At 48.5% G+C, this 12,940-nt stretch overlaps 1 pseudogene; it reads left to right on the forward strand.

Annotated features, from left to right (window-relative positions):
• The first annotated feature begins 1,042 nt into the window (after positions 1–1,042).
• Positions 1,043–6,206, forward strand: LOC149346258 (uncharacterized; annotated as a pseudogene).
• Positions 6,207–12,940: the final 6,734 nt, after the last annotated feature.

The following is a 12,940-nucleotide window of genomic DNA, read 5'->3' on the forward strand; positions in this document are numbered from 1 at the left end:
GGTCCGTCAGTAACAGAAGAAGAAAGCCGAATACGGCGGGGCTCTCGGCGGACAAGAAAAAGAAACAAAATTGATGCTCATGCATTGCTAGAGAGCCGCCGTAATGTTCTTTTCGGACACCCTTTGCAATCTCGGTAAACAAGTTAAAGAGGGACCCGTTCCTGACGTGTTGAGTCAGTACGTCATGGCGACGCTGTAGTTCCTTTAACCGGCGTTCGTTACCGCCATCATTGAAAGACGCCATTGCTAGGCCACGCGGCAGTGTGGGCAGCTATGGGAAATCGGCCAGCTCTCCGACGATACCTACAGTGTAAGGAGTACGTGAAGACGGCGGCGGTGCGTCAAAAACACTCTCCAATTCTCCTCTACATTTGCCACCGAAGACTCTCGTTTACAATTGAAAGCCGCATCCGTGGATATTGGACTTCCTGCACCCGCGGCCGGCCTTACAGTTACCACGGCGACGAAGCTAAAAACCGCCCTTTGAACCTCCTTGGCTCTTCACACATGTTCTCGTTGAGACGGCTACAGCTTTGGGGGCGATTGCAATGCACAAATGATGGTGTGCTTAGAAACTTCGGCCAGAAGGATATATACGCTCGGCCCAACCACATCTAATCACGCTGCACTGGTTGTCTCGTATGGAAAGTGTCTTGCGTGCGCTAGATCTTAAAGACGAAAAGCAAAGGCGTCCGTATGCTGTGCGATCTCAGTGCACGCTGAAGATCCCTAGGTGGTCGAAACTATTTCGTAGCTCTCCACTGCGGTATCTCTTTCTACGAGCCGTCAAGGAGAGTGGACGCGGTTCTCGTCGGCTCCGCGAAACGGATGTCCTATTGCCAAACCATCGATCTGCATCGCTCAACACTAGTTGAGGTGTGTCCAGCAGGTTACCACGCACCCGTAGACACCATTTTCATCCAGGTGGGCCTGCCTTTGGCGATTTTACGGGGTTGTGTCTGTCGATCACATTGGCGCCGCTGCTAAGCCTAAGGCTTGGCGACGACGCCGGGTCGCTGACGCGGCACTAGGCGCGGCCACCATGAGTCTTGCACGGGGCTACGACCCGGAAAGCATGCAAGTAGTGGAGCTACAGGCTGCGAAGAAACCAGTCTTCGATGAAGTCACCGAATATGCTATTCGGAAGAAATCAGAAGAGCAAGAGCGAGCGTCCGCGAAGCGCGTGAGCTTGGAACGCCAGGAACGCTTGCGCGGTGGAGACGCTGCTGACGGCCTCGACCCTACTTCGGCGCCAAGCAAACCGCTTCAACCGAGGCGTTGGAGACCAGAGGTGGTGCCCAAGTTCGGCACTGAGGACTCTGTTGTCGTCGTGAAACCCAAGGGAAAGCTGAACTTGTCAGATTACAAGGGTACCCATCAGATAGCAGAAGCTATATATGCTGCGGTCGGCATCGAACGCAAATCACAAGCGCTTGCAATTTGGCCAGCGTGGGATCAGAACATAGTCACGATTGGAATCCGAGACGCAGCGCTTATTTGGAAAGTCCTCGCGGTGGAGACTCTACGGATTGGCGGCCAATTACAAACGGTGCAGGTCTACCTCAATATGCCCGAAAATATTTGCCGGGGAGTAATTCAAGTGGCTTCCAAAGTGTCCCAAGCAGATATTGCTCAAGCTATTTACTCGCCAGGCACTCCCGTGGTGGGTGTGAGGAAATTAGGAGAGTCGAACGCGGCGGTGATTACATTCCAGGGCCGTAAAGTGCCGTTCAACGTGTTTTACTGGGGAGAGGCTGTGCCCGTCACTCTACCGGAAGACCACACCAGCTTGTACCCGCTGCGGAACAGTGGGACATAGAGCGGACGTTTGCCCTAATCCACGAGATAAGCTCTGCCGGGCCTGTGGGACTATCATCCAAGAAGAGGGGCACGAGTGCCAGCCCCGATGCCTAGTCTGTGGAGGCGGACACCTCACGAACTCCGCGGACTGCACCTGGAAATACAGGAATGGTGCCGGAGCCGGGCGGAAGCCTGGCGGAAGAAAATCCAGCAACCAGCGTAAATCCAGAGAGGACCGGAAGAATTCAGGGCCTGGGCCGCAATCACAGAAGAAGCGGATGGGGACTCCGTCGCCGGGTCCCGCAGCGAGGACCGCAACGGGGGCGTCCCGGCAGGGGCCTGAAGGAAGCGGTCGTCCAGGTGGGAAGAAAACGGGAAAAGCCGGATCGGAGGAGACCACGGGTAGCAAGGTGAGCTGGGCACAAGTTGCCGCTTCCCCGCCTCCCACTTTGGCTGTTGAGAAACTTAAGGAGGAAAATAGCAGATTGAAAGAGGAACTAGCGAAGTATAAAAGTCAGGAACTGGGAACATCGGCAGGGGGAGAAAATATGCAAGAAACGCTTGGGGTATCTGCAATGGAGGAGGATGCTTCCCTCCCACCTACTCAACAGGCACTAACTCCTGTCCCCTAGGGTGAGAAAAAGGAGGAGGGGGAGAGAAACAGTAACGTAGTGGCAACGGAGACCGATAAGGGGGCTGGTGTCAGAGAGAAAGAAGCCAGGATTGAGGCTATTGTGGAGCGATGTTTGCTGAACGACCTTCCGCGTTTGGAAGCTCGCATAACGCGAAATATACAGGCGAGCCTCGAAGGAACTCTACAAATTATTATTGAAAAAAAAAACGTTCAGGCAGCTATTGAGAGGGGCATTCAGGCAGCGGTAGAGCGGGTCTTACAGGGCATCTTAGAGCCCCGTCTGATTAAGCTGCAAGCCTTTGAAATCAGAATCGATCGGAAACTTCAGGAGCTTGCGGAGTGTACGCGGACGAAGGTTCCAAAATTAACTGGCCGCGTGACTAATAGGCAGCTTGCAGCTGCTGATTCGCCCAACACCGGGGCGGACGCACCAAGCGCGATTTCCTTTAGTGTTCAACATGGCCCGCCCTCCTAAATTGCGGATTTTGCAGTGGAACTGCCGGGGGTTCAGAAAGAAGAGGGATTCGCTACAGCAATACGTAGATTCGTTGGATAAATTACCAGATATTATTGCACTGCAGGACGTGAATACGGAAGCCAAACTCAGACCATACAGCACGCATCAAAACAGCTCATCCACTTGCATTCTGGTGCAAAAGGATTGCACGGCTGTGACAATTGAGCTGCATTTAGTCACTGAGGTGGAACACACATTTATTCAGCTTTTACCGAACGTACGCACTAGCAGAAGTGCGTATGTGTTGAACATATATAGTCGACCGAAGAACAGGGGTGCGTCTTTCGATGAGATTTTCCAAAAGGCCGCGCAATTGGCAAAAAGTGCTCCTCTCATCATTGTGGGGGATTTTAACGCGTATAGCTCCTTGTGGGGATATAGTATGGAGGATATTAAGGGCAGGAGACTCGCTGCGGTCATATCGGACCTAGCACTGACGATTCTTACTGACCCGCAGCATCCCAGGAGGATTGGAAACAGTGTCTCGAGAGTTACATGTCCAGATCTCTCGTTGGTTAAAGGATCGAGAAACTATGATTGCCACAACACGCAGGAGACCTTAGGGAGTGACCACTGCATTCTCAAGATCTGCCTCGACTACAATAAGCATCGCATAGCGAGAGGGAATGCACGGCTCACGGACTGGTCGTTGTTCTGACAGGCGGAAGACTCTACGCTCAACGCGCCCATTGAAAAGTACGAGGAGTGGGCTGAGTCGCTGCTGAGAGTCAGGGACCGCTTCACACGTACGCTTCAGACATCAGAAGAAGTCCCGGCTATTGACAACCACCTACTACATCTATGGGAGGTCAGAAGAAGTCTCACACGGCGGTGGAAAAGTCAAACACATAACCGCAAGCTCAAGATCAAGGTCGCGAAATTAAGCTTGCAAGCAGAAGAGTATGCACGATCCCTGGCCAAAAACAACTGGTTGGCCAAATGCGACTCCATGAAAGGCACCCTAAGCACCAAGGCGACGTGCAGTCTTCTTAGATGTTTGATAGAGCCCTCTAAGTCTCGCGGGGATCAGCAACGTAATCTCAAGAGAGCCCTACACGGCTTCGCGGGCACGGACCAGCAGCTAGTTGCCGCCCTCGTGAGCAAGTACCTCTGTACAGTGAAAGACAACGAGCCAGTACGGGATTATGAGGGTATGGACAATCCGGACCTGGACAGAGAGTTCGAAGTCGAGGAAATACAGGCGGCGCTTATGGCCATGAGGCGGGGCACGGCGCCAGGGAACGACAGGGTGACGGTGGGATTGCTCGTCAATCTCAATCAGCAAGCGCTTGAACATCTCACGCAGTACATCAACGAATGCTGGAAAAGTGGACAGTTACCCAAGGCATGGAAGACGGCTGATGTCAGCTTTATTCCTAAGCCTGGAAAGGAGGTGAACATCAATAACCTCAGGCCCATCTCGCTTACGTCGTCCGCCGGGAAACTGATGGAGAAGGCGGTACACATGCGACTTTCTACGTATATAGAAGACCACAATATTATACCTCACACAATGTTTGGGTTTAGGGCACACTTGTCAACCCAGGACGTGTTACTGCAGCTGAAGATGAAGGTTATCGATCCCCCGCGCAAACGAAACAGTAGGGCCATACTGGCATTAGATCTGAAGGGGGCTTTCGACAACGTGAAGGATTCCAAGATTCTGGACAATCTACAGGGTACTCACTGCGGAAAGCGTACCTTTAATTACATCAAGGCTTTCTTGCAAGATAGGCAAGCGCATATAAGGATTGGCGACTCGAGGTCCGAGGCGATACCCATGGGCACCAGGGGGACGCCTCAGGGAGCAGTCTTTTCTCCACTGCTCTTCAACGTTGCCCTCATGCACCTGCCGGAACAACTTAATGCCATAAGGGGAATCCGCCACGCCCTATACGCGTTTGACATAACCATATGGACAATGGAGGGAAACATGGGACAGATGGAGGAGGCCCTCCAAGAGGCTGCCAATACATTTGAAAAGTATGCTGAAGAATGCGGACTGCGCTGTTCCCCGGACAAGTCGGAGCTCCTCGTCCTGCAAGGGAAGGGGGATACTGCATCTCTGGAAATCTCGGTCCATGACACACCTATTCCCGAGGTGGAAACAATACGGATTTTGGGGCTGCTCATTAACAACAAGGGTGTGAACGCAGCAGCGATCACCAAGCTCCGAACGGTGTGCGAACAAGTCATCCGTATGATATCTCGGATCACAAGCAAGAAAAACGGCATGCAAGAACAGGATACCCTTAGACTAATACAGGCCTTTGTCATCTGCAGGATAGTATACATGGCCCCGTACCTTCGTTTGAGGAAGACCGATCTAAACCACCTGGACGTTATCATTCGAACGGCTTATAAGAAGGCACTCGGCCTACCCATGAAAGCATCTACGGAGCGTCTACTAAAACTAGGGGTACACAACACGGCTGATGAATTGATTAGCGCCCATCTTACCAGCCAGGTAGTGCGACTGGCCACAACTACGACCGGCCGCAGGGTCTTAGAAGATTTAAACATTAGCTTTCCGCAGCAAGTGGCTGGGAGACAAGATATACCTAAAGAGTGGAAGAGCAAATTCCTACGCTTCCGCTTCCCAAAAACATGCACCCGGAGCATCATTATGCTAGACGAGTGGCGAAGAGCAAGAAGGTGAACGAGTGCTATTCAACAAAAGAAGGAACCTTCTTCGTGGACGCTGCGGGTCCTGTACAAGGAATATCAACAATCTCAGTGGTGCACCAAATGCAAGTCGTGGACGGGCTTTCAGTTCGTAACGGGGATACACAGGCTATGGAGGAAGTAGCGATAGCCCTAGCTGCAACGCACTCCGAATCTAAGTTTCGGCGTCACTACTTATAAAAAAACAATTGTGTCGAGGCTGACAAACGTACCAGGGCCTTTGGCATTTGGGCGGAGACGCTACCACTCCGCCACGAAGGCCCTGGGTTTGAGCATGATTGAAGGCGCATCTAGTGAATGCATGGGTTTCATAATTAAAATGAAAGAATTAAAAATAAAATGAGGACGCAAATAAAAATAAGAAATAAAAATGAGAAAAGAAAGAAAACAAAAAATAAATATAAAATATGAAAAAGTAAAAAAGTAAAAATTCAAAAACCAAACAGTGCGTCAGGCAACGCTTTCGCCTTGGAGCACTTTAAAGAGCCAAAGTGCCCCCTGAATTTTTACATCTAGCACCTCGAAATCTTGTACTGGAACGAAGATGGAGAGGTCATGAAGTGCACTTGAACCTTAACGAGAAAAGCGAAAAGGAACAGTTTTAAGTGACATCAAATCTAAGGAAACAACACAATCAACAGCACTGCTGTTCCCGAAATGTATGGAATTAATAAACATGCAATCCATAATTTGAACTTGTTTTATTTCCGCATTGTAGCATGCCAAAAACTCTGGAATGAGCGTTCCAAAACTACGAAATTGGTGGCGATGTTGAACGAAACATGCAGTCGATAGCTGTGTTATTGCCAGTTGCCAGCAAAACTTGTTACGTACACCGATCTAAACTGATTGGCAGCTTGCGGCGCATATGTCACAATAGTTTGTTGGCTTATCAAAAATAATCCGAGAACTGAAATATTCTGACGAGTAAGCGGGAATGCAGACCATGTTGCTACCTTGCCATAATAACCACGTCACTGGCATGCAATTGAAACAAAAGTGGCGGTCATGTCATAGAGAAACATTGTAACTCATCGTAGTGTTCTTTGAGATGCGGTGAGACTTCAAAAATGGTGATCGATATTTGGGTGTAGAGTGATAACGAAAGCCATAGCAATAAAAAATGCTGGCAATCTTATAAATAGATGCAGCTGGCACTAGGTTTCAAACTTAGATGTTAATTTTCTAAATTTTTGTTTTAGATTTTTAGCAATATACATTTCCGTAGAATGTACTGCACGTAGTATTAAAATTCTGCAAGACAATGTGATCAGTTTTCCTACAATAATTGTAATAAAAGTACAAGGAGTAATGAAAAATGATTTATTTTTCTTTCTTGGTACACTAAAACTGCCACCATTGAATGGCTCTTCCTCATTATAAAAGTACAGATAGGCTTAGGCTTATGGTACTAGTGCGAGTCATGTAAAAAGCATAGGTTAAAATCTGTGAAAAGTTTTGTTTGCCCACGCCTAATTGTCCCAGAAAAAAAGTCATAACTTCAAAAAATGCTGTGTCTAGAAAAATTGCAGGCAAACATTTAAACACTCGCACCTATCCACTCGACATAAGCACAAAAAATATGAAAAATATATTAAAATCACGATACAAAATGAATATATGATCTCGAAGGTAAAAAAATCCTGTATCAGATAGCTGCAAAACATGAAATCCTAGAACGTACTGTGGGGAGGAGATATAAATTAATCCTCTTAAAGTAATACCTTCCGCTATGACATGATCACGAAAGAAAACCTTGCTGAAGCCGTTAATCCGCAAGTGTTTTATATTTTGCGCTGCAGCAGAACAGGCAGAGTGCGAATTGCTAACCGACGAACATCACCCAACTGGACAGGGGAACAGCGTCAGTCCAGACACGTGCCCTGACTTAACCTTCGTAAGGGGCGCCAGACAAGCAGAATGGGAGAACCTGCTCGAGAACCTTGGAAGCGACCACCACATAATAAGGATCAGCACAACCGCAAACGGAAAATAGGCAAGGTCCGCCTAACGGACTGGGACGCCTTCAGAGCACACTGCAAGCAGATCAAGGGCGACATTGTATCTGCGGAGGAGTGGAGCCAGCAACTCAGACAGATCCAAGAACTCTATACTAAAGAGGTGGATAGAACCGAACAAACTCCGGAGGTGGACAAGCGGCTCCTCAAGCTATGGGAGGCGAGACGCGGGCTCACCAAGCATTGGAAAAGACAGAAGTTCAATAGGAAGCTAAAGATTAAAATAGCCGAAATAACTAAACAAGCGGAGGAGCATGCAACGCAGCTGGCTAGGCAAGGATGGCAGCAATTCAGCAACGCGCTGAACGGCACCCTCAGCACGGCCAGGACGTGGCAGATCCTCAAGTCCCTCATGGAACCGAGCAAGAACAAATCACAAAGCGGCAAATCGATTCAGAGGCTGGTGCACCAGTACACGGGCAGGACGAACAGCTACTCGAGGAAGTCCGGGTCAAATGCTACGGCAGAGACCAGGTCGAAAGCTACCAAGAAGAGTACCAGGGCGAAGAGAATCCAACCATGGATCGGCCCATAACGAGAGAGGAAGTCGTCGAGGCGATCAGGTCGGCAACAAAAAACACGGCAGCGGGGGCGGACAGAATCATGAACTCGCTCATAAGAAACCTCAGCGATGGAGCCATAGATCAGCTCACAGCCTACTTCAACAAGCTCTGGCAAGAAGGAACAGTGCCGGCCGAGTGGAAACACGCGGTAGTGGTAATGATCCCGAAGCCAGGCAAGAAACTCCAGGTCGAGAACCTCAGGCCGATCTCCCTCACGTCGTGCCTGGGCAAGATGTACGAGAAAGTAATCACAAAAAGGATCCAGTCGCACCTAGAGAAGAACCAACTGTACCCAGACAGCATGTACGGGTTCAGAGCCCACCTGTCTACGCAGGACGTACTACTCCAACTCAAGGAGGAAGTACTCGAGAAAATGCCGAGAAGTGGCGAAAACGTTGTCATGGCCCTCGACATAAAGGGAGCCTTCGACAACGTGAGCCACGCCGCCATCATGGAAGGCATCAACAACACCAACTGCGGGGGAAGAACCCACGACTACATCAGGGCCTTCCTGAGCGACAGAACAGCGACCGTGGGACTAGGCGAGCTGAGAAGCGACGTCTTCACCACGCCTTGCAAAGGAACACCCCAAGGCTCCGTGATATCGACCGCCCTGTTCAATATGGCGATGATCGGGCTAGCAAGACGACTCAAGGAAATCCCGGGCATCCAACACGCGATATATGCCGACGACATCACGGTGTGGGTCACCCAAGGATCGTTAGGGGAGAAGCAAGACAGACTACAAGAAGCTGCGACCTGCGTAGAGACCTACGTCAGGGAGAGAGGCCTCAGATGTTCGACGGAGAAGTCGGAAATCATCAGGATCGGAAGAAATCAATACCAAAGCCTCGCTGGAAGTAGTTCTAGAGGGGCAACTGATCCAAGAACAGAACATGGTACGAATCCTAGGCATGTGGCTGCAGAGCAGCCGAAAATGCAGCCATACCATCAGCCTGTTGAGAAGAGCCGCGGAGCAGGTTGGCAGAATGATCAGTAGAGTCTCTCAGAGAAGGTACGGGATGAAAGAAGAAGATACCCTCAAACTCGTCAACAGCCTAATCGTTAGCAGAGTTATTTACTCCTTGCCCTACCACGCAACAACAAAGGCGGAGCGAGAGCAAGCCGACTGTATTCTCAGGAAGGCATACAAGATTGCTCTACACCTGCCCAGAAACGCATCAAACGAGAAGCTACTCCAACTCGGAATCAGCAATACCTTCGATGAGCTTGCCGAGGCTCAATTGGGGGCACAACTCATCAGACTCAGAGGCTCCTCTACGGGAAGGGCGCTCCTGAGAAGGTTGGGTCGGAACACGTGCGGACTGGTAGACAGATACGCGGACGTACCGGACGACCTTAGAAAGACCTTTAATGTAGGACCCCTGCCTAAAAACATGGATCCTAACCTACACGAGGACAGACGAAAAGCAAGGGCCGAGCAGATAGAAAGGAGGCTAGGCCGATCAGAGAACACAGTCTATACGGACGCCTCCATGTACGTACATGCAGAGAAGCGCTTAGCGGCTACGGTGGTAGTTAATAGCACAGGAGACATGGCCACATGCGCCTCAGTGGAGGTCGTGGGCAAACGGAGGCCGAGGAAATTGCCGTCGCGCTGGCGGTACCAGAAGGCTATAGGAAAGGCCGATCCCTAAACATCTTAACAGACTCGAAAGACACGTGTAAAAACTATACGAAGGGCAGAATTAGCGGCATGGCCCTCAGGATAATCAGTGGGGCAGCAGCCTCTGCTGAGAAGACACCCATACAACACATAATCTGGGTCCCGGGCCACGCAGGCGTAGCGGGGAACGAAAGAGCAGACAGCCTAGCTCGAGGGCTTACATACCGAGCAGGCATGTCAGATGTTCTGGAGCTTCAGCTACTAGCATGCGAGGGGGGATACACAGAGACATTACAACTATACAGGGGGACTAGATTCAAGTACCCACCACCACACAAATCCCTCACGAGGGAGGAAGCAGTCGGCTGGCGTAGGCTACAAACAAACTCCTTCCCCAACTTGTACATCTATAGCAAGATGTCACCAACACAATACAGAGCAAACTGCCCCTGGTGCGGCGACACACCCACACTATACCACATCACATGGGAGTGCGAACGAAATAAAGCATTCCACCAACACGAATTCCCGAGTGCGGAGCAATGGGAGAGCCGGCTCACCAGCAGCGAGCTCGCGGCCCAAAGGGCCTTAGTGCGGCACGCTACTGATGCAGCGCAACTCAGTGGAGCCCTGGACTAGGGGCCCAACCTTGCTGAAGAGAAGCCTCCAGTCGCCGGCGCCACGAAAGACGACGGAGGCTTCGAATCCGCGAATCTCTTAAAAGATCTCAATAAAAGTTTTCTACTACTACTATATTTTCGAAAAGCTAGCAAAAAACTAACGCCTTTGGCAGTTCAATTTTGCTCCTGTCAAAAAAGAAATTTGAAAAATGGTTTTTTGTTTATGTTCGGATAACAACTTTATTGCACATTAACCGAAACCGAAAATTTGATTTCGAGAAAATAATTTTTTTATTCGCAAGTCCTTGGCGAATGTTGCTGCTTATAAAACCGGCTGGCAGGCATAAAGCATCGGCTGCCAAAGGTGCACCATCATGTTTAGAGCCTATCATCCTGGATACCTTTTGCATCGCCCCGTCTGCTGTAAATAAACTGAACACAGCGCGCTCTCATCTGTCATGTGTCAGAGTTTATAATACACAGCCTACTTGAACGACCACTTTGGGAAAGTGATAAATACCATCAATTGTACTCTTTAGTAATGGCGCAAATTAAAAAAAATAAATTGTCATTTATTGCTCACAAAGTGGCATTATATTAGAGTTGCATCATCAAAGTACTGAAGCTATATTTGAATTAATTATTGAATTTTATGCACAAAAATAACGTAAAGAGACTAAAACAAACAAACACTGAACTCTATTTAGACGCGAAGCACGCAATAATTAGTTTTTCCGCCCGATTCCTACGAACTAACTACTCACTCACTTCTATTATTCCTGCAAGGACTATTACGAAGATAAGAGATCGCGCTCCCCCCCCCCAAACGCAATGTAAACACAGGCATGGCCCAACATTTGTCGCCTTCAAGCTCAAAACAAATAAGCTTCTTAACACCTGACTGCTGAGAGCTATTTCAACCGTTTTAAGCCTCCGGAGCAAGTTATTTTTACGGCGGTCCCAGGGAGGGACTTGTACAGTCTACGCAGGGCCATATTCGCACAATATACATTTTAGTCTGTTCACCCTCCCTCGCACTATGACGACACGCGTAAACCGGAACCATTCTGTCCTTAGTTAGTGTGACCTTGATAGTGCCCCTGGTACCCAAAAATTCTTCACTAGCGCATCTTTCAATGGGAAGGTTTTTATGAACACGATTTTTTCATGTATTATGGGATTCCACTTTAACAATCAATAGAACGGCAGAAAATCCCCTTTTGCTGGCTTGCATTTTATCCCTGTTAACGTTTATGTATCGTCAGAAGCGTTTCCTGTTGCACTTTTTAGCAGTTCTAAATTATCCATCTGACCGATGTGCAAACTCTAAAAGAAGGATTTTCCTACGCAGCGAAGAAGTGCACCGCTACCTTCGAAATTTCCGTACATTAATATTTCCTTACATTATTCCACAGCTGTCTCTCAGAACTGATGCCCAAGAATCCTGAACTTGAAATCGACGCGCGCATTTCGAGACCACGCTGGTAGATACCTGAATAGAGAGTACATCGTAGATTGCAGACTGGCAGTCTTAGTTAATTCTGGTTATATTTCGCAGTACAGCGACTCACGAGGATAGACGTATACCGGATTACCACAAACCGAAATACACGCGTAGCGCCTACATTTCAAAACTTCACTGCCTCTACACGTGCGCAGACAGCGTCCTTTAATCAGGTGTATATCTAAGCTAATACGCCTCTGCTATGCTAAATCTCTCTGTTTTATGACTAGTTGCCGTTCCTGCACAATTCTCGAAGCCAGCCGTCCAGCGTTCTGCTGCTCAGTTGTCGTGGCAGGCCTACGAGAACCAAGCTTTTTCCTCTACAAACTACAGGAATGCTTGTTAATGAAATTTCGAGCGTAACCAGTTACTTTTCTCGCAGAACTACTGGTCTAACGCAATTCATTGTATTACCTAAATGTTATGAACGAAATGTAATTCATTGCATTACAAACTAATGAAAAGTTGAACAAAAAACTGAAATTTTTTAGAGAAATTCAACTGCTTCCATGCCAGACGTACAGTGCAAACATTTCCTTACACGTTGTAGTAAATAATTTTGTTGATTGAAAGTGCTTCACATCTCATGTATCGCTCAAGAAAATCATTCACTTTTCAAGACACGCGTGTTTGCTGTAGCCTGCTGCATAACCATGACTCACGCTATGCTCAGCAGCATTATTAGCCATGCTTTCGGAGACAAACTAAAACTAAGCCCCAGTTGAAACTAAATTACTAACGTGCTTCTTAATCATAAAAGCAGCACTAAAGTAAACGTGTACCATCTCGGATATCTTCACTTATTGTAACATCGGAGCACTACAAATTATCATTAGAAAGCCATTCGCTTTACTTTTTTTCAAAGTATCGCTTAACTGACACCTTAACTAACGTTGTGAGAATTTATGAGATTGTGGCCTTGCGGCTGCGCAGAAAGACTAAGGAAATCAGGTTATTTTTGTTTTTGCTAAA

The sequence above is a fragment of the Amblyomma mixtum genome, chromosome 4 (genome assembly GCF_055824585.1).
Source record: "Amblyomma mixtum isolate Tamu chromosome 4, ASM5582458v1, whole genome shotgun sequence".
In the NCBI taxonomy this organism is placed as follows: Eukaryota; Metazoa; Arthropoda; class Arachnida; order Ixodida; family Ixodidae; genus Amblyomma; species Amblyomma mixtum.